Below are 27,331 nucleotides of genomic sequence, written 5' to 3' on the forward strand. Positions count from 1 at the left end.
GAAGGGAAAAATAATCTTCTTATCACAAAACAAATATTCAGACTTAGGAAGGAATAGAGAAGTAGTGACATGCATATAATTATCTGGAAAACAAACTAAAACAGAATAAACTATCAGACTGTCTGCAGAAGGGTTATATTCATGCGATGTATAAGCTGGTAGCTTTTTGTTTTAGATATCAGTCAAAGATATAAAATTAAATATAATAATCTGTTTATATAAAAATGTGTGTGTGTGTGTGTGTGTGTGTGTGCGTATGTTCCTGCATAACTCTGGAAAGCCTTGACCAATTTCAACCAAACTTGGTACACAGTTGATTTACTCTCTGGTAACAAATACTGTGGGGGTAAAACACTCCTAAAACCCCTCAGAGTGTGTGTTCTGTTATGATACAGCCTGTTGTGCCTTCAAATGGCTTCTACTGTATTGCCATGAAATGGCTTCTACTGTACAGCGCTGTGGAGTTGCTTGGTAACGGCTTCACAGTACTCCACAAGGAGGCTCCCTCTGATAAGGAGGAAAATCCAACATTAGAAATTATGTTTGGTCCGGGTATTTCCTCCCTATAAATAAATACCCAGACAATGCTGGCTTATTGGCTAGTTTTAGATATAAAATCCAGCCTGTTCAAGACTTGACACTCTCTGAAAGGGTTATGGAATTTCTGTGGTTGCTGTTCTTAAAGGAAACTTCACCTGAACAAAATTTATTTGTATTCACTTATTTATTTGTAAAATTTATTGGCTGCCCATCTTACAATAAGGTAACTCTGGAGGGCTTACCATATTAAAGAATTAAAGCAAGATTGTGCAGATGTCTGTTTTCCTTGCTTCGTTGCTCACTTCTCTTCTGGGTTAATGAAAGCTGATATAATATAGTGACAAATAAGCTGCAAGATGAAGAGAATTGGTTTTGGATTGTAACACTACTATGATTTTGCTTACTTTGGTTTGACTTCTCCAGTAAAGACTCGAGTGATACATGGCAGGGGTAAAACATTAGTTTATGGATCTTTCTCTTGAGAACAAAAAAATCTACCAAGGCTTTGATACATTCCACTGCTTTTTAGTAGCACCAACTCAAGAACAAGATGGGATTTGTTTACGGGCCTCGGTAATAACAAAGGTGATGGATATGACTAAGACTCCAAAGTGACTTTCCCTCACTTTGGAAAATAGTTCATTCAGGTGGGAATGAATCAACTATAGGACACAAGCCCACTGATGCATCTCATTCCTTGCCTTCTCTTCATCCCACCACCCTATTGTCTCCAGAAAAACAGAAGCAGAGACAAGCAGTGAACAGGATTGGTCTGGCCATCTTTGAGCCCATAAGAATTTAGACTCTCCTGAATGAAGGCAAATATACATGTCCCAGGATAACATTAAGGTAAAGGTTCCCCTCGCATATATGTGCTAGTTGTTCCTGACTCTAGGGGGTGGTGCTCATCTTCATTTCAAAGTCGAAGAGCCAGCGCCGTCCGAAGACGTGTCCGTGGTCATGTGGCTGGCATGACTAAATGCTGAAGACGCACGGAACGCTGTTACCTTCCCACCAAAGGTGGTCCCTATTTTTCTACTTGCATTTTTTATGTGCTTTTGAACTGCTAAGTTGGCAGAAGCTGGGACAAGTAATGGGAGCTCCATTATGTGGTGCTAGGGATTCGAACTGCTGAACTGCCGACCTTTCTGATAGACAAGCTCAGCCACTGAGCCACCCCTTCAGGATAACATTGCAGGGGACCAAAGATTTAGTCTTCTGACCTTTTGGACTCTTGCTAGAACCCATTCTCAGGAAACCTCTCTCAACGAAAATTAGGAGATAAGGAGAATGGAGAGAATTTAGACTCTCTCCATCAAGTGTGGAACCTGATAGCAAATTAGGAGGAACCACAACTTCAGAGACACTGCTCAATAAACATATTGGTTCCACACTACACAAATACTCTGCTTTATTGATCTGTTACCTACTGGAAGAGTTCCCAGACCTCTTGGTCCTGAATGAATTTAAACCACACAAGAGAAGAGAAAAGAAGGAAACAACCTTATTTAGTTAGTTTTTTTAGATGGGATTTTAAAACCTCTGCAAATTACCGCTTGGTTTTAAAATGCAATTCAACTGCAATATTCCCTGACACGTTCTAAGGGAAGTAGAAATCTCCTCCACTTTGGTAGAATTGTATAGGATATTTCAAATTCTTTCTAATTCCTGGGAATACATTGTGGGCACGAGTATCAATGATGCAAGAGATAGCTGACTATTTATAGCCTCATCTGTTCTGTACAGAAGGCCAAGTCGAAAACAGCAATTTAAACCCACCAAGGGTTTTAATACAGATTATTTTCAGTTCTTGGTTTGCAGGACTAGACATAAGACATTACTCGCTACTTTTCTTCTTCTGTTTTCGTGAAGAGTTTTATTTTCAATCTGCTTGATGCTAGCCTAGATTTCTAAGTTGTCTATAGCAGAAAATTATTGCCTAGACTTCTAGAAAACAGATGAAAGGCCACAAATTTGGAGAATAATCTTTATTCCAAAGAGATTCAAGGCCAAAGTATATATTTTTTTCAGGTGCTTGCAGCTTATAGCTCATATTTTTAACCACCACAATATACCAGCTTTCAACTTTCTACTAAACTGATATCAATCTTGGGGGTTCTTGTTCTGTCTAAATTGATAAAGTGCCTACTTCCTACATATTATTTAAGATCTTTTGTGAGATATCCAATTTGCAACTCGTTCTGAGTAGCATTTATGCATCATGAAGGTTTATTTGCTGTTCCTTTGGGAACTGACTCTCTAATTTTTTTTTGTTTTGGTCTGTACTGAATTTTGGAAATCTGGATGTTTTAGCACTTAAGAAGAAACAATAATATGGCCATAAAAGTACTTGAATTGGTCACCTAAATGAAAATATGTTTTTATGTTATACTGTAATACAAGGTTGTTATAATATTCTCCATGATGGTATAGAACTCTTTTCAGCTGGTGAATTTTATCGTAGGGTAACTCTAGCTAAGAGTGAAGTTGGTAGGTCTCCATGTCACAATCAGTCTCATGAAAAGTCTCAGTGAATCATTTGTCAACAATCTTTCAATGGTTGGGCCACCTCCCCTTTTGTCACTGGAAGTTGCGGAATCTATTTGTAGAACATTTTCACAAGTTTCAGTCTCTCTCAATCTCTCTTTCTCTTTTGCATCATTAAAAAGACGCAAAAGGCTTAAAGAACAGCTAGCAAATTCATAAGGAGGCTGTGTGTGTGTTTGTATGTATATATGTATATATGCATATGTATATATGTATGTGTGTGTATGTGTATGTATGTATGTATGTGTGTGTGTGCGCGCGCGCACAAACACACACACACTGACCTGATTCCTTCTTTACGGAAGCAATGCTAGAGTTATAATTATCCCTTCATAGAGTTGCTATCCTGTTACAATGACGTTATTTACTAACATCCAAACAAGCTAAAATATTACAAAAGTGCTTGTTTTAACTATTAATGTGTAATTTAGGGCAGTATCAAATGCTGCAGGACAATATGGAAGTGAGACAGAATTGACTTATCCTGCCTCCTCCAAACCTGTCTGCTCTAGATAAATTGGAGTACAAGTCCCCCAAATTTGTAACGAGCAGAAATGAATGTTGACAATATTGGACAAAAGTTACCCGAGTAACAGTGGATTGAACAACCACTAGAAGGGGATATCCAAACAGTTCTAGTGGTAATTAATCACACCGACTAAAGTCAACCTGGATGACCTCGAGATGGATGCATTTTAACACTCAGAATCCCCAGGAATAGATCTTTAAACATCACATCCAACAAAATAATCAAAACTTTCTTTGATATTCTACATACTGCCTGTTCCAGTTATTCAGGAGTGGGCTTCAAAAATTTTAGCAATGGGTCCTCTGACCGGTTGCTGGGTGGGCATGGCCTTGGTGGGTGTGGCCTAGTCGGCCTCTTGCACCATGGTGGGGTAGGCGTTTTCGCCCTCCTCAGGCTCCGGAGGCTTTCCTCGAGGCTCCGGGAGGGTGAAAACAGCGTCCGCAGGGCTCCAGAAGCACTCCGGAGGTTGGAAACAGGCCAAAACTTCCAGAACTTCTGGGAAGCCTGTGTTTTGCCCTCTCTGAGCCTCCGTGAGGGCCCTGTACTTACCTAGCATCCCAAACGGGCCTCATGGAGACTCCGGAGAGGGGAAGGGAGCAGGGTGGTTGTGGCCAGTCAGGGGTGGGATTTGCAGGTTCACTGAACTGGGAAGATCCTTAGCTAGGGGGTTACTCAAACCCTTGCAAACCTGCAGCAGTTCAACCCTGCAGTATTTACATTTTGGAAACAGAAGGCTGCATTGTACGGATGATATTAATGATCCAGTCTCTCCTTTTTTTGCTTCTAGCCTTAGAAAAAATTGTCAAATGTATGCATGGAACAAGGTATTCAAAGATTATTTGAATGTCACTTGTGAAAATGCTCTTACACATCTTCCTATCTGTTTGCTGCTTATCCTAAACCCCGAGTTTATTTCATATGGATCAGAAACCAGGATGGTGCTTGCTTGGAGGTATTTCATGTGTGCTATATATTGATCTGTGTCCACTATATATTTAAGTGACATAAACAATGCAGAAACCTAGAATATGGGATAACTAAATCTCAAAAGGCTTCGGAATATGGATTGCATCTGGATTAATATTGCCTCTTTGCTACCAATACAGATAGTCCTCAACTTACAACCACAATGGGGCCCAGAGTTTCTGTTGCTAAGCAAGGCAGTTGTTAAGGTGAGTTGTGCCCAAGTTTACTACCTTCCTTGCCATGGTTGTGCATCACTGCAATTGCTAAGCGAATCATGAGGTTGTTAAACAAATTTGGGTTCCCCAGTGACTTTGCTTGTTGGAAGTTGGCTAGGAAAGTCACAAATGGCAATCCTGTAGCCCCAGGTGTTATGACCATAATAGCAATAGCACTTAGATTTATATACCACTTTACGGTGCTTTACAGCCCTCTCTAAGTGGTTTACATCATCAGCATATTGCCCCCAACAATCTGGGTCCTCATTTTACCCACCTCGGAAGGATTGAAGGCTGAGTCATCCTGGAGCCTGGTGAGAATCGAACTGGCAAATTGCAGACAGCCGGCAGTCAGCAGAAGTAGCCTGCAGTACTGCACTCTAACCACTGTGCCACCATGGCTCATCATAAAGAATTCATGAAGTTTGCAAAGTGCCTGAACAGCAGTCATTAAACAAATGGCAGTAAGTAGAGGACTATCTGTAGCTGCCAGTTTAAAGTCTAAACTCAAAATAGGGCCATGATCAAAACTCCTTATTTTGCAATCCAAAATGTGATTTGAATTTAAAAAAATAATAATTAATTGCTGTTTTCCTGTTCAGAATCCATTCCTTAGGCAACCACATATAACTTTTAATCTAATCTAAGAAGGGGATTCTCAAAGATAAATTTTATTTATATTATTTAAAGATTGTAAGGTGCAAAAATGCAGTCATTTTGGAATCGTGGTTTATGCCAGAAATCGCTTTTGGAAACTGGGGACAGGAGAACGAATATCCTATCCTGGTATATTCTAGGCTATTGGAAAGGGATGGCACCCAAAGCTATCCAAACCATTCATCATGAAAATTTCGACGTAGAAAGTGGGGGAAGGATGTTGGACAAGGCATTTGTTTCTTTCGCCCACTGGTGAGTGATGATATTCTTAGCAGTCATGGAGTAAAGCATGAGCATGGGGAGGCTTTGATATTTGCTGATGAAGACAAAGGGCTTGGAGTGAATTATAACTGGTCTGCAGGTCATGATAGGAACCTCCCATGATGGACAAGGCAGTCGCTGGAGAGGGAAGCTGGAAGGACTGGTGAAATGATGCTGCTTGGTACAGAAAGGCTTTTATCCCCCTTGCCTTGCCTTTTCACCATCAATACGACATTTTCTCCTCTGCCACTTTCACACAACACCATAACACACACAAACACAAAGACACAAAGACACAGCTACACACATGGTTCTTCTATGATTTTCATGCTCCCTTGAATTCTACCAAATAACGTTAACTTAATTCATACATAGGAGATTCCGATCAAAGAATTATAGGGCTGTATGGGACTGTGGAGGTCTTCCAATCCAACCTCTTTCCCAAGGCAGGAGTTCTTATGCTATCCAAATGCACACACCCCTCTTTCCCCCCTAAAAGCAGTGGTGGGATTCAGCCAGTTCGCACCTATTCGGGAGAATCGGTTGCTAACTTTCTAAGCAGTTGGGAGAACCGGTTGTTGGAAGAAATCTCCTTTTGGTTTCCCCCACCCCCACTTGACAGGGCTAATCCTGTAAGGAAGGCAGGAAGGAAGGAAACATTCTGGTGTTGTTTCTAGCCTAATCTTTATTGCCCTGCTTACAGAAACTGCCTCTCCAGTTAACCCTTGTTACATTGTAACAGTTAAGGCCAAGTCCCATCGATGTGAGTGATGTTGAGTTGGCCACGCCCACCCAGTCACATGACCACTGAGCCACACCTACCCAGCTGGTCATTAGGGCAAAAAACCAGTTGTTAAATAATTTTAAACCCACCAATGAATCCAACCCCTTGCCAGGTAGGTGTTCTTATACTACCCAAATTCACCCATCCCTCCCAAAAAGCCTCCAGCAATGGAGAACCCACAACTCTAAGAGGCAAGCTGTTGGCCACTGGCTATTTGGCCTCACTGATAGGAAAATGCTTTGTCAGGAAATTGTTCTCACTGAGTGACTGCCATTGCCATCTATGACTACCATTGCCCCTGCAGCTGATCTGCTATGATTTGGATATATTAAATATTTGGGACATGCCGATCTCCCAACCTTCATCAGCTATGAGTCCCAGAAGCTATAGTCATCATAACCTACAAGGTGAACTACTGGGAGATGTAACTCAACAGCATTCAGAAGTCAAGCACCCCTGAATAATTTGATGTTAAGGTAGAGGAATCACACAAGTAGAAGATTCAAATGTTCCTCTTGGGCCATGAGAGCAGAAATAGATGAACTAGTAGAAACCACAGAAACAGAAATACATATCTTTACCTTCTACTTGCCCCTCCTTATGTACAATAGCCAACATGAACACACTGGCCCAAGTCTTTAAAATCATTCCAAAGGTAGCCATCTAATGAGGATAGAGTCATATCTCAGTGGTACAGAATCTGCTTCTCACTCCCAAAAGCCCAGATTCAGATCCCAGATAGGGAAATGTTCATAGATCGATAGATTAACAGAGTTGGAAGGGACCTTGTAGGTCATTTAGTCCAACATCCCACCCAAACGGGAGACACTACACCATCCCTGACAAATGGCAGTCCAATCTCCCCTTGAAAGCCTCCAGTGATCAAGCTCCCACAACTTCTGAAGGCAACTTCTGTTCCATTGGTTGATTGTTCTCACTGTCAGAAAATGTCTCCTTTCTAGGTTGAACCTCACCTTGATCAGTTACCATCCATTATTCCTTGTCTGGCCTTGGAAAATAGCTTGACTCCCCTCTTCTCTGTGGCAGCCCCTCAAATATTGGAATGCTGCTATCATGTCTCCCCTGGTACTTCTCTTCACTAGACTAGCCATGCCCAGTTCCTGCAACTGTCCATCGTATGTTTTAGCTGCCAGTGTCCTAATCATCTGGGTTGTTCTTCTCTGCACTCTGTCTAGAGTCTCAACATATTTTTAATAGTGTGGTGACCAAAACAGGATGCAGTATTCTAGGTGTGGCCTTACTAAGGCTTTATAGAGTGGTTTTAGTCCCTCACTTGATCTTGATTGCATCCCTCTGTTAATGCCATTTAGGATTTCATTGGCTTTTTTTTATTTCCGCCACACACTGCTGGCTCATATTTAACTGGTTGTCCACTAAGTCTCCAAGGTTTAAATCCCAAAACCTGGAGACCTCCAGCAGTTAGTAAAGGTAAAATCAGGGGCTGACTAAGAAAGAAGCAATTTTGTTTGTTCTTATATATGGCTAAACAAGATCTGAAATTAAACAGAAGAGAGGAGTGTTGGACTAAGACTGGGCAGATCAAATCCCAATTTGGTTATAGATCTTAATAAGCCATTGTCTTCTCACGGCCCAGGGGAATGAAATTAGGGGATATCCCTATGTGAACCACCTTGAACTGTCAGAGGACAAGCAGGTAAATAAACAAACAAACAAACAAACAAATAATTGGGATTGTCAGTTTTATAGTTGCTTCAAGAATATGGTTCACAAACAGAGCATCCATTCTTTAAAGTGCTAATTAAAGTTCTGTTTAACATACCAAATCGTGCTCCAAGGAATATTCAGTTTGAAATATGCGGCCAAGATCTGTTTTCTGCTCTTGAGTATGGCTTCTAAGGTGCAAATTATTAGTCACCTGTGGCCATACCACCCACTCTCCCTTCCGACAAAAAGACACTGGAATAATTTCTATGGATGGAGGAAGGATGTTATTACACTAGAGGACCAATACATAATATCTTTCTAAAGAGCGTTCAATGGCTTATCCTTGAGCAGGTATTGTAAGAAACTATTACAAAGTCATCTTGATAGCCATACCTCTTCCATGTAAAATGTTGGAATCGGTGCCATTTTGCAGGAATAAAATTGGCCACCAACTGGTACTAGGGTACTGTCAAGGTGAGCTGCCACAAAACATTTCAAAGAATGCAACTCAATGAACAAAAACTGTGGCAGACCCTGGTGAGAGATCATGATCAAACTCTGTATGTATAGAATACTTTGCAAATCAAAGGGTCTCATTTTTACATGACTTCCCATATAAATGCTATGTAGAAATAGGCTACATATGTTTTCGGGAGGGGAACGATGGTTCAGCGCAGAGGTGAGATTCAATTTTTTTACTACCGGTTCTGTGGGCGTGGTGTGGCTTTGTGGGCGTGGCTTTGCGGGCATGGCAGGGGAAGGTTACTGCAAAATCCCCATTCCCTCCCCACCCCACTAACCTGCTTTCCAGCTCCATTCTCCTGTTCAGGGCAACAACAGAAGATAAACTAGGAGGCAGCAGGGGCGTGGCCAGCCTATTTGCCAGTTCTCTGAACTACTCAAAATTTCAGCTACCAGTTCTCCAGAACCTGACAAAACTGGCTGAATACCACCCCTGGCTCAGTGGTTAAACATGCTAAGCCTGTCAGCTGGAAAGTTTGAGACCAGAGCACTGAGTGATGGGGTGAGCTCCCATTACTTGCCCCAGCTCCTGCCCACCTATCAGTTTGAAAGCATGAAAATGTGAGTAGATAAATAGGTACCACTTGGGTGGGAAGATAACAGTGGTTCATGTGTCTTGACATGTAGTCATGCTTGCCACATGACCACGAAAATGTCTTCGGACAACTCTGGCTCCCTCGGCCAAGAAATAGAGAGGAGCACCATGCCTTAGAATCATACACAACTGGACAGGGGAAACCTTTACCTTTATATATGTTTGTTTCTTCAAATAGCCACCCACCGTATAAGCTAATTCTGGGTGACTCCCAATCAACATTAAACCAGCATAAAAACCACATTAAAATGCTAACAAATTAAAGACATTAACCACACTAAAAACCCCAAACAGTTTGTCTAAAGGGACTGTTTTGTATTTGTTTGCCTAGAGGGACATGCTTGGCTTGTCTATTTATTGGATTTGAATATTCAGCTCCAAGTGAATTACCTTTGAATGGATTTTCTCAATTGCACCGGACACCTTCAAACTGAATCGATTTGAAGGTGACCTGATTTGAGAGGCATTTATACATGTCCGGAGACACATATTCAAAATTCCAAGTTGAAGAGCGTGTCAGGCCTGGAAGCCATCTTTTGCATTGGGCCTTCAGGCTGCCACATTTAATACTGTAGGAATTGGGAGGGAGGATTATATGGAGTGGGACAGATATAGTGAAAATTTCTCAGAGAGTCAAGGTCATCCAGCCCTGCACTTGGAATGGTGTGACTGGGAAGCATCTCCAGTTAGGACGGACATGTGATGGATATGTGGGTGCCGAGCAGGGACTTGAACTTTCATTTGGGTGGGGGAAACCTGGAAACTTTCAGATTCGGGTTTTCCCAGATGTGCCAATATTACATCTGTAATAAAATGGAACTTTGAGGAAGCTCAAGCCTCGGAGTCTTTTTCATTGGGGGTGTTACTTGGATCCCTGACATAGTGGTAAATTCATGTTTAAGAGTAGCCCCACCAACAGTTAAAATTTAGTAGGATTCACCCCCTTCCCCTTCTCATGTCAGTGCAATCATGCTAAAAAAAATAAGACAGATGTTTTTAACATGGGTTTAATATTTTTGCAGAATTGTTCAGAAGAAGTGAGAGGTAATAGTAACGTGTGCAACAAATCACAAATGAGCTCCCACTGCTAGGAATTCAATTCTGACCACCTCAAGGTTCACTCAGCTTTTCAAGGTCAGTAAAATGAGGACCCAGATTGTTGGGGGCAATTTTGGCAGTATATAAGTCTAAGTGCTATTGCTATTATAACGTTTTGGCCACACTTAGCTCGTTTCCAGCTTCCACTTCTCTCTCTCTCTCTCTCTCTCTCCCTCCCTCCCTCCCTCCCTCCCTCCCTCCCTCTCCCTCTCTCTCTCTCCTGGGGATGATATGCAAATAGTGCTTACATTGTAAACTGCCCAGAGAGTGCTATGGGGCAGTATATAACCTCTGAAGTTCAGTCTAAAGCATTCCATTAGCACATGTAACTGAACATGTTCTGTAGGCCAGCTCAGGATGTGTGTTTGAAGTATGTCTCAAAGCCAGGGATGGGCTGCTGGGGGGGTTCGGGAGAACCTCTAGCTAAGATTCTGTGCGGTTCAAAGGACCCCCAAATCCACTCCTATCTGGCCCTGCCAACACTGCCCCACCCCTCCCAGGAGTCCCCACAAACCCCGTTTTGAATGCAGGTAAGTGCAGGGTGCGCACGGAGCCTCTGGGAGGGTGAAAAATGTGCCTACCGGAAGTTCAAGGCAGGAATGGGGCCATTTCTGGCCTCCAGAGCCTGGGGAGACTGTTTTTGCCCTCCTGGAGGCTCAATGAAAGCCTTCAGAGACCAGGGAGGGCAAAAATGGAGGCTGACTAGGCCATGCCCACCATGGCCACACCTACCCAGCAATCGGGCAGAGAACCCCTTGCTAAACTTTTTGAAGTTCATCCCTGCTCAAAGCCCCGATTGACTGGTACTGGTGCTTATTTAAGTTGAAAAGAATTGTAAACTTGGAAAAAAAATATCTAGTGAGATTCTCAGTCATCCAGGTCATGGTTGTCCCAAAAGCGCCTTTCCAACAGGCAAATGGGTTTTTTTTGGGGGGGGAGGGCAGTTTTCCCCTCGAAAATGTTTTGATTCTCATCCATGAAGCTTCTTCAGTTTATTGGAGATGAGAAGCGAAACATTTTCAAGGGGAAAAGAAACACCAAGAAATTCCATTTGTGCTGATAAATAAATAGTAAGGGCATGGCTAGCTGATGAGAGCTAAATAGCTTGAAATAGATCTATACTAGTCTCCCTTTATTTATTTATCAGCACAAATGCAACATATATATACATATACATACATATACACACATACATGTATGTATGTATGTATGTATGTATGTATGTATGTATGTATGTAAACTTTGGAAAAAATATCTAGTGAGATTTTTCCAATAGGCAAATGGATTGGGGGAGGGGTGTTTTCCCCTTGAAAATGTTTTGATTCTCATCCAAGAAGCTTCTTCAGTTTATTGGAGATGAGGAGCGAAACATTTTCAAGGGGAAAAGAAACACCAAGAAAGTCCAGGGTTGTTTTTTTTTTTTTTTTTTTGGAAAAGCACCTTTTGGTGGGTAAACCAGAAAAGGAAGGAGAAGAGGCCAATAAAATCCCATTCTCTGACATTTCTACAGCAAAGATCCTTCAGCCTTTTTAAAGTTTAGAGTGGGACTCATGCAATGTCTACTAAGAGGATATCTTCCCTACACTAATTCCTGCTATTGCCTTGTAACACGTGATGCATTTTTCCAGAATTGCACATTTTGTTTTCTCTGGATGTCTTATAGGCACGGAGCCATTCCAAATGACAAAACACTTAAGTCTGATAAACTGAAACGGGCACAGATCCAAACGCTTTGGAACGCTTTCCTTCCCTTTACTCTATGCACACAGAGCAAATGGGAAGTGGAGGGGGATCATTTAAGCAAAGTGAAGGGAGATAATCTCAGGAGAGGAATGGAATAAAGAGCTGCATTAAGCTGAGCTACAGCCCTGTGACAAGCCAGTGGAGGTTCCCTGGTGGTTATTATGACCCCAAGATGCTCTCCTAAGAGGATATGAGGAACATTTATTTCTCACAATGCACGGAGACCACCTCAGAGGCTGAGGAAGCACAGCCAAGTCAGTTAAATCCATCTAAGACTGTTTCCAGTTGAACTAAGGCAGTGCTGTGTGAGAGTACACCAAAGTCAAAGGTTACGTATCCCAAGACATTTGCAAGAGGACAGAACAGAACAGAATAATAGAGTTGTAAGGGACTTTCGACTTGGAGGACTTCTGGTCCAGCAACCTGTTCAACCAGGAGACCCTATACCATTTCAGTTTTGGCTGTCCAATCTCTTCTTAAAAACTTCCAGTGATTCAGCACCCACAACTACTTAAGGCAGCCTTGTTCCACTGGTTAATTGTTTTCACTCTTTCTCCTTATTTCTAGGTAGAACCTCTCTTTAACAAGCTTCCATCCATGCTTCTCGTCCTGCTTTCTGGTGCTTTGATAAACAGATTTACCCTCCGCCCTCTCTTCCCTGTGGCAGCCCCTAAAACATTGGAACACTGCTATCATGTCACCCTTGGTCCTTTTTTCACTACACTATTATATTTTTATTATATTATATAGTATATTTGGCCAGAGAGAATACAGACATATCTTGCTCCTGTCCAACATACCGAAGACTGACCTTAGTATGAAATAACACCCCAAAGAAGAGCTGTTGCGTGCTTATATTAAAGGAATAGAAAAAGTAAAATTGCATTGTTTGTGGCTAAAGGGTGGACATTCACTGTGAAATCTTAAAGGATACACATACTGGAAATTATACACATGGATCATTTGAAACTCCATCTTCACAAAACATGAATAAAAATATGAAGTCCCCTAGTTCCTTTAAGAGTATTTCCCCATACATCAAATACATACTTGAAGGTATTAGAAGTGTTGCAAGGCTCCAGCCCAGGGGTGAAATTCGACCGGATTGGACCGGTTTGGGTGAACTGGTAGGGACGATATGAATCAGTTCACCAAACTGGTAAAATTCATCCCTGGTTGGCCCCGCCCATGCTCAACTGGTCACCTGCACGGTTGTCCGGTCGCCGCTCACCTCTCAAGACAGATGACATGTTTGACCCCTTCCTCAGGCTCAGCCTGGTCATCTCCTACCACAAGTACCTTATTTATCTCCCATCTTCATTTTAATCTAGACTTTGGGGAACACATTCAAATATCCCAAAACAAAACACATGTGCAGTGTCAACTCCATATCTGAAGGGTTATCAATTTGGGCAAATATATTAATATCCACTGAAGATCAACTCCAAGCAAAAATGTGTATGTGGAACATCTTTTGCACAGTAATTATAATTTATGCTCATCTTTCATAGATGGAAGAAAATCCCAGTAGAATGAATGGCATATTTTACTTTGATGTTGAGAAAATCTCTCATCTAAAGCAGTCAACATTGTCAAGCAGGGTATGGATATTCCTTGACTTAGAACAGCTCATTTAGTGACTGTTCGAAGTTACGATGGCACTGAAAAAAGTTACTTTTTCACACTTGTGACCATTGCAGCACTCCCATGGTCACATGATCAAAGTTTCAGACACTAGGCAGCGATTCACTTAGCAACTGTGCTAAGTTGCAAAATGGGACAAAACTCACTTAATGACTCTCTCACTCAGCAACGGAAAGTTCGGGCTCAATTGTGGTTGTACGTCGAGAATTACCTGAGATACAACCCAGTGGCTGATGACATTATGAGTCTCCTCCAAAACTGGGTATGATTCCTCAAAACCTTTCCCAAAATTACCCACTGAACTGTAATTTTTAATGTAAAGGAAGGGGGAACTATCGGTATGCAATCATATTAGCGATACTGGATTATTATTTTTTTGTGTTAGCCTTGCCTACTTTTCTCCTTGGGATCCAAGCATTTGAGTGACCCCTAAAATGTGATTCAAAGATCATGGACAGTCTTAAGCCTCCCAAATATCTTGGGCAACGATTGCCTGTGTATAATTTCAAGATAGCTAATTCCCAAGACACCCCTGGTGTTTGGCTGTTCCATCATTATCACTACATCTTTTCTCTTATCTCTACTGTTCCTTTTCAAGCGCTGCTTTTATTATTTTTACAGTCTCTGCGTGGGATCCACAGGAAACATGTATCTTGGCAGTTACTGTGGCCCACACTTTTCGAATCTTCAAAGGAATGGAAAACTACCAACTAAAAAGGAAGCATTTGTTCCTAGGCTCCCACTATAGAAGTAGCTCTGATTTTTAACAGACTAATGGAGTTGGAAGGGACCATGAAGGTCATCTAATCCAACCCCCAAGCAGGAGACCCTACACAGTGGTGGGATTCAAAATTATTTATTACTGGTTCTGTGGGCATGGCTTGGTGAGTGTGGCTTGGTGGGCATGGAAGGGGAAGGTTACTGCAAAATCCCCATTACCTGGGACTCGGGAGGCAGAAAATAGATGGGGGCGGGGCCAGAGGTGGTATTTATCGGTTCTCGAACTAATCAAAATTTCTGCTACCAGTTCTCCAGAATTGATCAGAACCTGCTGAATACCACCTCTGACCCTACACCATTTCTGACAAATGGCAGTCCAATCTCTTCTTGAAAGCCTCCAGGGATGAAGCTCCCACAACCTCCGCAGTCAACTTCTGTTCCATTGGTCGATTGTTCTCATTGTTTATTTATTTATTTTATTTATTATTCGTATTTATAGACCGCCCCTTCTCCCGAAAGGGACTCGGGGCGGTGTACAGTCACTAAAATGCGTTATAAAATACATACATAAAACAGTTAAATAATTAAATACGTAGGTGGAGGGGGTTGCAAGACTGTATATAGAATAATAAATATAGTACATTAAAAGCTTATTAAAACCCCAAACCCAATTAAAATGAATAAATCCCTGGGAGGTAAAACTAAGAAAGTGCCAGGCCAGCTGATTGAAATAGGTGAGTCTTTAACTTTTGCCGGAAGGAACGGAGGTCGGTGGTAGTTCGAATGTCTGGGGGGAGGTCATTCCAGAGGGTTGGGCCCATCACAGAGAAGGATCTACTCCTAGGTGTCGCCCGCTGGCATTGCCTAGCAGACGGCACCAGGAGGAGCCCCCTCTCTGTGTGAGCGGATAGGTCGCAGGGACGTGTGTGGTAGGATGCGATCCTGCAGATACCTAGGTCCTATGCCATTGTCAGAAAATGTCTCCTTATTGTTAGGTTGAGTCTCTCCTCGATCAACTTCCATCCATTATTCCTTGTCTGGCCTTCGGATACTTTGGAAAATAGCTTGACCCCCTCCTCTCTGTGGCAGCCCCTCAAATATTGGAAGACTGCTATCATGTCTCCCCTGGTCCTTCTCCTCACTAGACTAGCCATTCTTCATGTGTTTTAGCATACAGTCCCCTAATCATCCTGGTTGCTCTACTCTGCACCTTTTCTAGAGTCTCAACATGTTTGTTATAGTGTGGTGACCAAAACTGTATGCAGTATTCTAGGTGTGGTCTTACTGATTTATTCCAGTCTTGCAATCTTGCATATCTCTAACATTCTTCTTGTTGATATTCTTTCTCATTTCATTTTTTAAATCTAGCCAAAACACCAGCCATGTTCTTATTTATTCCCATCTAAGCCAGGCTGAATTTACACATAGGTCTGGCAGTGGCAGCCTTTTTCCCTTGCATATTAGCTGGTGAGATTCATTCCTTGCCCCTTCTCTTTACAGATAAGCACCAATATTGTAAAACCCAGAGGAGAGTTGCTGCCTAATCATTTTTCTCTTCCACAGTAACTATTGTTTGTTTGTTTGTTTTTAATTACAGTTGGCGTTATTAATTTTAAAAAAACGGTGTGTCCCTGACTCTAAGCTTCAACGAGCAATCCTCAGTGTTCACCCTTCTTGACTCTTGCAGTCAAAAGTTGCATTTAGCCATTTACAAAGAGAAATAATAGAAGTGGTAGTCTTGTTTATTTATAGACTGCGTCTCCCACGATATACTGGCTCCGGTTAATGAGTGGAAACTTTTTTCTCGAGTTATATAGGACATTGGTTCATAGCGTAACCAAGCAGATTTGATGTTCACAACAGACCAAAGTACAAAATCCAAGCTACAGTAAACAGGGAGAAATCTCAGCATGTTGACCATCCAGGTTATTAGTTTTTTAATTAACTTGATTAAACCTGTGCAAATGTAACCTTTTCTCAGCACTGGAGAAGGGAACAATGGACAAGATGGGCGAAAGGCTTACCTTGGAAATTAAATTCACAACAATCCTGCCGCAAATTACTTGTTCTGACTGAGGCTTCCCAAGAGCATGAAGCAAACTCCTGGTCCCGACAAAAAGCCCTTTTATTAATTGACTGTGAGATCTGCCATTCACATCCAGCAAAGTCTTTCAAGGGAGGATTTACAATCACAGACCTTATCTGGCTTGGAGAGCTGCCAGGCCGATATCTGCAAAACTTGGCAAAGAGTCTTGGAGAGTCACAAACCAATTAAGCAAACTAATTGTCTCCTGCAAACTCCACTCCCCTTTCTCTCCTCTTTTATTTCCTCTGGGAGGGTCCATTCATCATCTGGCTTTACTCCCAAGTTGACCCCTGTTCCTTAGCTGTTCCCTTCATCTGGCAACTCTGTGCCCGTGCTTACTTTTTTCTTCCTTTTTTTTTCAATAGGCAACCAGCACATAACAAGAGGGGAAACCGTATCAGAAAAAAACGATGCTTAAGAGGCAGAATTAGAGCTTCTCCTTATGGGGTGGTTGCCCCGAAATGATGCAAACTTACAAAGTGATAAAAGGGCACCGCCCGGGCTACTAGGTAGCTCTTTGAATTTCTCCACTCAAATTAGGAAGAGAGCATGTAGGGCAGCCTCACCGCTCTGCTTACAAAGTTATTTTTGCATTTCATTCACAGGCAGTTGGAATGGAAAAAATGAATGGCTTTCCTGTTTTTCAAAGAATATTTTACCATAAGGTCAGGTTGCCCTTTTTTTCTTCTTTATTATAAAAGAGCAAGAATATAAGAGCATCCTATTTTTTACTGCACGATCATCTGTCCAATGGTCGGCATCCTATTGACTCCCAATGCAGTTTCATTCAGTACCAAAGGTAATTACCGGAGCGGGGTGGGTGGGGAGGAAGTTCTCATTTTTAAATGAAGGAACTTGGGGCATTTGGCACAGTGGACTGACGGAGAGTCACATCATCAAAAGGATTTTCAGGGTTTGCTGGAACCTCATCACCATAAAGTGAGAGCTGCAAAATGCCATTGAAGAAATTGATTAATCCTTGAATACTGCTCACCTGCCTGGAAGAACCCACACTGTATATCGGACATGAATATAATAGAGAGGGTCTGGAGGTATTTCACAAGAAGAGTACTTAACTCATCTGCTTGCAATAAAATCCCTTATGCCACCAGGCTTGAAAATTTGGGCTTGGATGGCCTAGAACAGGGGTGTCCAAACTTGGCAACTTTAAGACTTGTGGACTAAGTTTGGACACCCCTGGCCTAGAATTACGCCGCCTACGGCCTGACCTAAGCATACTACCTAAAATTGTCTGCTACAATGTTCTACCTGCCAATGACTACTTCTGCTTCAACCGCAATAATACATGAGCAAACAATAGATACACACTCAAAGTAAACCGCTCCAAACCCGATTGCAGAAAATACGACTTCAGCAATAGAGTGGTCAATGAAAGGAACGCACAACCTGATTCCGTTGTTAGTTCCTAAACTCCCATATCTTTAACCTTTAAAAGTGTCCACTGTGGATCTCACACGTTTCCTAAGAGGTCCTAACATTCCTACCTTCTCTGTCCTATTGTCTCCAGTGTTAGGTACTCGTTTTATAAGTTCATGGCCATGTTATACTTGTTTATAGCCATCTATTTATACCAATCTCGTGCAAAAATGTCCATGTCTATACTAATACCTGTTACCTTGTCCATGTTGACAAATAAATAAATAAATACTTTCTGAGCACAAGACAGAAATACTAAAGTGTTGTTGTTTTTTAAGGAAAACTGCAGAACACATCTTGGCATAGTGTTAATCTTTGGGCAGCAAACAGGTAGGACAGCCACACCTGAAGAAGGTGGCCTCTGTTGTTTAGTGAAGCACTGGCAGTTGGAGATGTCACACAACAGAATGCCTACATTTTGCAAATACGCCCGTGACATAGGAATCCTGATTTTCAAACTGGAAGGTTTGCCAAAAGCAACATAAACCCTGCCATTCTGACTCCATGAAGGATGAATCACGGCAAATGGATTATTATTATTATTTGTTAGCTTGAGTCGTTTCGCTGCTCATCCAAGCAGTTCCATCAATCAGAGCAAGACAGTTTGGCAGAGAGACACTGGAATGCACCAGCTCGCCACACCAATTCCAGGGCTTTCCTCCCCCAAAATGTGTTCCAATATGTCAATGAAGACTCTTGGTCACCCAGGCAAAAGTGTTGAATTGTGGCATCTGGACTAATGTTTTGTCAGCTTGAGGCATTTCGCTGCTCATCCAAGCAGCTTCATCAGTCAAGAACAAGTCAGCTAGGCAAAGAGTTGCCCTTGGCTGAGCAGCAAAATGTCTCAAGCTAAGAAAAAATAGCAATAGCAATAGCACTTAGATTAATATACCACTTTACAGTGCTTTACAGCTCTCTCTCAATGGTTTACAGAGTCAGCCTGTTGCCCCCAACAATCTGGGTCCTCATTTTACCCACCTTGGAAGGATGGAAGGCTGAGTCAACCTTGAGCCTGATGGGATTTGAACTTCCAAATTGCAAGCAGTCGGCAGTCAGCAGAAGTAGCCTGCAGTACTGCACTCTAACCACTGTGCCACCGTGGCTCAAAAATTGGTCCAGTTGCCATGATTAAATCTTCAAACACCTTTGCCTGGATGACTGAGACTCTACAACAACTCTGTGACATGTTTTGAAACTCAGAAGATTGGGAGATTTTTAGGAAGAAGCATACTTGTGTCAGGAAGTGGTACAGCTGAATCTTTGCCCTCAATTCCCCTTAAGGATACAACAGCTGCCACTGTAACAAGGGGCGTTATGGAACTAAATATGCGCAACACGAGTTTTACTGTCCACGTTGTAATTTCATTCATCAAACTTCAGTGTCAAATAGTCTTCTCTTTGCCAGCTAAGTTCTGCTAATTACTTGGTCACTTTAGTTCTTGGAATAGGGGTCCTGATGAAGTTAGATGAGCATGAAGAGGGCTTTAGTGGGCAACACTGCATGCTGTCTCACAAACTAGAGAAAGCAATACATCTGGAACAGAGGTTTGCATAACAGTATACCAGTTGATAGGCATCAAAACGGGCAACAGCCAAGGTCTGAGTTGCTGTGGCATTTTGCTTCATAATAAACTGGGACTGAGCAAATCACTTGCCAACAAAGTAGTCACAGCTGCCGTGTCTGAAGCAGAAGAGGGAAACAGCACAGGTAAAATGGAAACAAGGATATGCAAGATGAGACAGAGGTCCTTGGTGCTCTCTATGCCTGCTTGTTTTCTTGTAGACATTTCAATACTGAAAGAAGGTGACATCATCCGTGCTAATGAGGAGTCCTAGCTCCCATATATAAACAAAGAGCCAACCCCACTCCCTTCTAGCACTGATGAAGTTACCTAGTTTGGTAAGGAAACATCTGCAAGAAAACAACCAAGCCCAGAGAGCACCAAGGACCCCTCATTTCAACCCCGAGCTACCAATATTCTCCATTAAGATGAGATAAGTGGGAGAAAAATGTCTTGATTAGAAAAAGAATTATATAAAGTAGAAACAGAATAATTCTATTTTTGTTTGGTTAAAAAGGATAAGATGCACAACCTGACTTCAGCAGAAAAAAAATAGAGATCCTTTCTCCAGGCATCTTCCTCTCCCCCCTCCCTCTCCCTTCCCAAATTAAATCAAAGTGTTGACCTAACTCTTCGCCAAGGGCTGATGCAAACTCCAAGAGAAAGATGGATGAACAAGAAGGACTCTGGATGGGATGAGCTATGTGGAGGGTTGTTGGACAAGAAGACACTAACAAGCCAGATATTAAATATAAGTCTCCTCATCAAGAAAGAGCTTGGTGCTTTGAAAATTAAACTAAACTAAACTAAAGCAAACTCAATAGTAGTGTTGTTTGTTAATCATCAGTTTCCCTATTTTCAGGCAGAAGCCCTCTAATAGAAACCCACAAGTTTGGACCCTGTGCAAGTAGTAACCATTGTTCCTTTCATCAATTTGCCCTTGAGATCATCAAATAAACGAGGGAGGATGTAATGTTTCCTTAAGAAACATTCAACAGTGGGTACATTGATCATTGCACTTAGCTAGCTGCCGTATGAATTATTTACAAAAAGAAAACTCCTTTTGAAATGATTCCCCATGCTCAGATCCGTTGTTCAGTTCAAGAACCATTTCCCAACAGGATAGGGAGTAACCTGTTCCATCGGAACAAAAAAATAATAATACCCTAAACCAATAAATAGAGCAGATATATAGAACACCTACTGTTCTAGAAATGGTAAGCTTTTCATATGCTTACAACTAACCAACTGGTGTGGGTATATAACTCAGTGGCTGAAGAAATCTTTGACACAGTTCCATTGAAGACCTGTATAGTGCACAAGTCAAAAAGAAGGCTGTGAAAATATCTACAGACCCCTCATATCCTGGACATAAATTGTTTCAACTTCTACCCTCAAAACGACGCTATAGGGCACTGCACACCAGAACAACTAGACACAAGGACAGCTTTTTCCCTGAATGCCATCACTCTGCTTAACAGCTAATTCCCACAACACTGTCAATAATTTACTAAGAATGTATTACTATGATTCTTCTCTATCTTCCTAGTATCTATCTCTCCCCACTTATAAGGATAACCATGTTCCTTGTATCTTTCAATTTATATTGTTTTTATTTGTTTCCTAGTACAATTGGATAGCTTATTAGTAACCTTGACTATCACTAAGTGTTGTATCTTTTTATTCTTGATGAATGTATTTTGTTCTCCTTATGTACACTGGGAGCATATGCACCAAAGATAAATTCCTTGTGTCCAATCACACTTGGCCAATAAAGAATTCTATTCAATTCTATTCTCTTTCATTACATTATTATAAAACACAAGTAGTATATTATATTATTTGGGTGCAGTGGTATTTATATGGTATTGACCAGACTCTGATGATCAAGAGAACAAACCTTTAAAAATAAAGAAAAAGAAAAAAAACTTTGTCTATATTAACAATGTTTTCTAAAATGTTGATGTTGATAAGCATAAAGTTGCTTACATTTTACATCTAGAGCTCAATGTCGCATTAAGTGCAAAACACATTAAATTATTTGATACATATGAGAATGGTTTCTATCTTAACCATAATCCTTAATGCTAAATTCTCTCCTGTATTGTTATTTATTGTTGTTTATGCATATTAAAGGGGGAAAGAACAATGACTCTGTACATCTTTTGAGAGTATATATAATTATATACTCCACTCCAAAGTTCAATCCTCAATTTTTGGAAACTTTCCAAAGTTGATGTGCTGGGAAATTGTTGTTGTTCAGAACACAGGAGAAGCATCCAGAATAATAATAGATGGAAAAATAATCAGATGCTGTAAAATATAGCTTTAGATGTTTTTTTTTCTGAAAATTTTGCAACTTAAATCTTTAGCTTTGAAAATAACAACAACAACAATTTATTACTCCAGTCTTACACCAGTGACCAGAACAAATAAAAGCACTCAGTATATATACACTTAAAACTAATAGTGTAAAATAATAAATAACAACTAAAATCTATAATAAAATCCAGTGTCAATTGTACATGGTCTGACTATAAAATAGCTGCAATCCCTAAACTGTGTGGCCCGTTGTAGGTTCAACGCTAAAAGGGAAAAGACTAAGCAGTGCAAAGGGTTTCCCACAATTGTTATATAACATAACTATGATGGAGAAGACATGTGTTTGCGACGAAACCCCAGTGCTGCTGCGTAGAATCTGGCTACCTGTGCTGTAGTTATGGACTGTTCATCCTTAAGCAGCCACTGGAGATAGGTAGTGCCAGAACGGCCAGGATACCTAGCAGTTATTGGCTGAATCTGTTTTTCCTAATCTCCATATAAAAGAAACATCTAAGGAGAATGTGACCTACAGTCTCCACCTCTCCTGAGCCACAGGGAGCTATGAAAACATTCATTTTTCAATGTGCTTCCTTAAAGTAGCATTTGTAATGTCCACAAACCTGTAAAGTAGATGGAATTGAGTAGCGAATATCTAAGGGAGCTTCACTGTTGAGTAGGGGTCTTAACAATAGCCATGTCAAAGAACATTCTAACACAATTGGTCCTTATAGATCTCAAGTACAGTTCATAGTATGAGTCTATGTGCTTCTGTACAAAGTAATAAATGGGCAGATACAATCTCCTTTTTCCTTTTGTACCTTACCTGCCAAACTACTTAGCTGAGAAGATTGCTTCCAATCTTTGAGTCAAACACAACTTTTGTGTTAAAAGCAATCAGTTTAAATATTTGGCAAATGCCAAATAACGCTAATTAGGAGCCGTGGTGGCACAGGGGTTAGAATGTAGTATTGCTGGCTAATTCTGCCCATTGCCAGGAGTTCGATCCTGACCGGCTCAAGTAAAGGTTCCCCTCACACGTATGTGCTAGTCGTTCCCGACTCTAGGGGGCGGTGCTCATCTCCCTTTCAAAGCCGAAGAGCCAGCGTTGTCCGAAGACGTCTCCGTGGTCATGTGGCCGGCATGACTAAACGTTGAGGGCGCACGGAACGCTGTTACCTTCCCACCAAAGGTGGTTCCTATTTTTCTACTTGCATTTTTACATGCTTTCGAACTGCTAGATTGGCAGAAGCTGAGACAAGTAACAGGAGTGCACAGGGATTCCAACCGCCGAAATGTTGACCTTTCTGATCGAAAAGCCCAGCGTCTTAGCCACTGAGCCACTGCATCCCTTTCCACTGCATATAGAACCTTAGATTTAAGAGCTACCAAGCACATAGTTACAAAGATATGTTAAGCAGCACATTCTTTTTATTTCTTTATAAATTGGATAGAAAGCTCTTGACCTTTCAAGAAAAATCCACCCGAGAACAAACTGAGAGTAAAATAAGACTTAGAGACAGAAGATCATTTCCTCCTACAGACTGGGAGGACTTGGCTTTATTCATAGGAATCATCCATCTGGTTATCTGGCCTTGAGGTCCCCTTATTGTGTGACATTTCATAAGGAGGAAAGGGGCTGTAATAGGAAGGAAGGAATCCAAGCTGAATTAAGGTCTGGGAGGGTTTCATTTGTAAATACTACAATATGTCCAAGTGGTAGAAGGCTTGTCCATGTAGAAGGCTCCAACCTTACATAGAATTGAATAAAAGATTTAGAAAGGACCTTGGAGGTCTTCAACCCCCTACACCACTTCAGACAAATGGTTATCCAACATCTTCTTAAACACTTCCAGTGTTGGAGCATTCACAACTTCTGGAGGCAACTTGTTCCACTGATTAATTGTTCTAACTATCAGGGAATTTCTCCTTACTTCTAAATTGCTTCTCTCCTTGTTTCCACACATTGCTTCTTGTTCTATCCTCAGGTGTTTAGAGAATAGCTTGTCTCCCTCTTCTTTGTGGCAGCTCCTGAGATATTGGAACACTGCTATCATGTCTCCCCTGGTCCTTCTCTTCACTAGACTAACCGTACCCAATTCCTGCAACCATTCTTCATAAGTTTTTGCCTCCAGTCCCCTAATCATCTTTGCGGCTCTTCTCTGCACTCTTTCTAGAGTCTCCACATCTTTTTTACATTGTGGCGACCAAAACTGAATGCAGTATTCCAAGTGTGGCCTTACCAAGGCCTTATAAAGTAGTATTAACACTTCACATGTGGACAACCAGATTAGAATTCTATAAACCCATGATGATCTGGCTGTTTCCCACAAGTTACTAATGAAGGACTTTTATTATAGTATTATGATAATTCATATTGTGTTCTGGTCCCATTTTATACTGATTTGCATTAACATAACAGGATTTTGTGTGCTTTATTTGTAAGCCAGCCAGAATAATTTGTTTTAAGATGGGCAGCCAAATACATTTTCTAAATAGATAACGTTTTCTAAATAAAACCCTCTAATTATTATCACAATATAATCTGACCTTAGTTTTCTTAGAAAGGTACCACTTCTGCATTCAAAGCAGTGGGTTTTTTGAAACCCTGTGGTTGATTTTCTTCTCTGATTGCTGCCTTTAAACAATCCCCCATGCTTCTCTGTTTCGAAGTACAGATACTGTACATGGTATGTCCACCACGGGGCTTTAATGGTTTAATCAATTACTGAGGGTCATGTTTCATGTACTGCTATCTGATTTTCTTGTCAATCAATGCAAACCTATTTAAAGAGAACAGAAAAGAAAAAAACCAAGAAGCAAGTTGTGGGAAATTTAAGGTCCCAGGGAAGATTGGGCTATGTAACATGATGCTTTGCCATCTGAAAACCAGATAAGCTACTTCTAACTGCAGGTAGTCCTCAACTTATAGAGGTGGGCTGCTGGGGGTTCACAGGGGTTCGGGAGAACCCCTAGCTAAGATTCTGTGCAGTTCTGAGAACCCCCAAATCCCACTCCTGGCTGGCCAAGCCCACCCCGCTCCATCTCTCCCAGGGGTCCCCATGCAGCCTGTTTTGGATACAGGTAAGTGCAGGGCAGGCATGGAGGCTCAGGAGGAGAAAAAACGAGCCTACCAGAAGTTTGGGAAGGCTGGAACAGGCCCGTTTCTGTCCTCCAGATGGCCTCCAGAGCCTGGGGAGGCCATTTTTGCCCTCCCAGAGGCTCAAGGAAAGCCTCCTGAGCCTGGGCAGGGCAAAAATGCCCCCCCCCCATGGTGCAGGAGGTCAACTAGGCCACGCCCACCATGGTCACACCCACCCAGCAACCAAGCAGACAACCCCTTGTTAAATTTTTCAAGCCCACCCCTGCTTACAACAGCTTGTTTAATGACCATTCAAAGTTATAATGGCACTGTTATAAAAAGGTGATTTATTCACACTTATGACTGTTGTCGCAGCCCCAGGATCATGCAATTAAAATTCAGACCCTTGGCAAATGGTTTGTATTTATGATGGCTGCAGTGTCCCGAGGTCACGGGACTCCCCCTTTGTGACCTTCTGACAAGCAAAGTCACTGAGGAAGTAATATTCCTTTAACAACCATGTTACTAGTATTACAGAGGTCCTACCTGAGACATTTTTGTTGGGCATGCTTCCAGGAAATTATAATATGGGTAAGACATGTTTGGCTCTACACTTCCTAACAGCAGCTAGGATCACATATGTACAATGCTGGAAAAACCCAGAAACCCCTGTAGATGATATTATAATAATAAAAAAAAAACTTCTGGAATGTGCAGAGATGGATAGGTTAACTTTAACAATGAAAGGAAAAGACGACTCGGACTGTTTCATAACATGGGAACTATTCTATAAATGGTTAAATGACAGAGTTTGTGGTTAGAGGAGTGGAATTAGGTGAAATATGGCTTATAGGAAAAAGAAAAACAGATGAGTAAATATTATTGATGGTTATATAATTGATACTATAATGGAAGATAATATATGTTATAATATTATTGAGTTTACCGCATATTTGTTTATGCATATATCATTACCCTGTTTTCCCCAAAATAAGACCTCCCCGGATAATAAGACCAATCGGGCTTCTGAGCGCATGCACTAAAATAAGCCCTCTCCCAAAATAAGCCCTCCTCAAAAAATATTTATATGCATGCGCAGCCAGTTCCTGTCATTTCCTTTAGTGGCTTACTAAGCAAACAACATGAGGAGGCAAGGCCAGAGGGGGGAAAGGGAGGGGGAACATGCCCCATGCACCCCAAATGCCCTTACCTAATAGCTGCTCCCACAACCTTAGCCACCGTGCCACTTCTGTCACACTAATGGCCATCCAAAACAGCGGCAAGCTCAGCGAGGTGCAACAAAGCAGCAGCCACGAGGTGACCACGCTCGCTACCTCCTGCACCTCAAAAATAATAAGACCTCCCCAAAAATAAGGCCAAGCACTTATTTTGGGAGGGTCAAAAGAAAATAAGACCCTGTCTTATATAATGACAAGGGTATAATGACGGTGATGATGCTTGAATGCTTGTATGTTAACACCTTGGACACCTAGGGAGCACACTGCTCAACGTAGAAAGGAAATGTATGATGTAAAACAATAAGAGATATTTCAAAAAACAATATTACAGAAGCCTTCAGAATGATGTTTGTGCCTGAAAAGCCATAAAAAAGAATAGTGTTTGGAAGATCTGAAAGCCCTAATAGTCCTAAGCACTTCGGCTTAGCAGGTCAATAGCCTGAATGCATGCAGATAAGTGAGCTGTTCCTTCCTGGGCCAAATAGGCACACACCGTGGGAAGCACAATTTTTGCTCATCGTAGTTTTCTGGATCGCCCAAAATTGCCTAGCTTTACGCAGTGCACTGAAGTTACAACTCATAATAGGTGTTTTATTGTTGCACAGTACATGATAACAGGAGCACGGTTTTTATATACTCCGCATCGGAAAGATCCCACGATGCCCACAATAGAAGAATAGTTAATAAAGAGGACAGAATTGGCAACGGTGACCAAATGAATGGCTCTCATGAGAGAGGAAATTACTGAAGAAAGTCTTTATAAGTGGACATTTTGCAGGAAAGGGGGGAGAAAAAAAAGCAAATATTGACATAGGGATTTGATGACTGTCAACATTTAAAATGGGGATACACACACACATATATACTCTAGGGGGCGGTGCTCATCTCCATTTCAAAGCCGTGGAGCCATCGCTGTCTGAAGACGTCTCCGTGGTCATGTGGTTGGCATGACTCAATGCCGAAGGCACACGGAACACTGTTCCCTTCCTACCAAAGGTGTTCCCTATTTTTCTACTTGCTTTCAAACAGCTAGGGTGGCAGAAGCTGGGACAAGTAACGGGAGCTCACTCCGTTATGTGGTGCTAGGGACTCGAACCGCC

The 27,331-nt window shown here is 41.6% G+C and overlaps 1 protein-coding gene across 13 annotated transcripts in view; it reads right to left on the minus strand.

Moving 5' to 3' along the window:
• NTRK3 (neurotrophic receptor tyrosine kinase 3) overlaps positions 1-27,331 on the minus strand; it is a 589,676-nt gene that overhangs the window by 115,746 nt on the left and 446,599 nt on the right. The window lies entirely within an intron of this gene.

The sequence above is a fragment of the Natrix helvetica genome (assembly GCF_964273705.1).
Source record: "Natrix helvetica genome assembly, chromosome: 12".
NCBI classification, from domain to species: Eukaryota; Metazoa; Chordata; class Lepidosauria; order Squamata; family Natricidae; genus Natrix; species Natrix helvetica.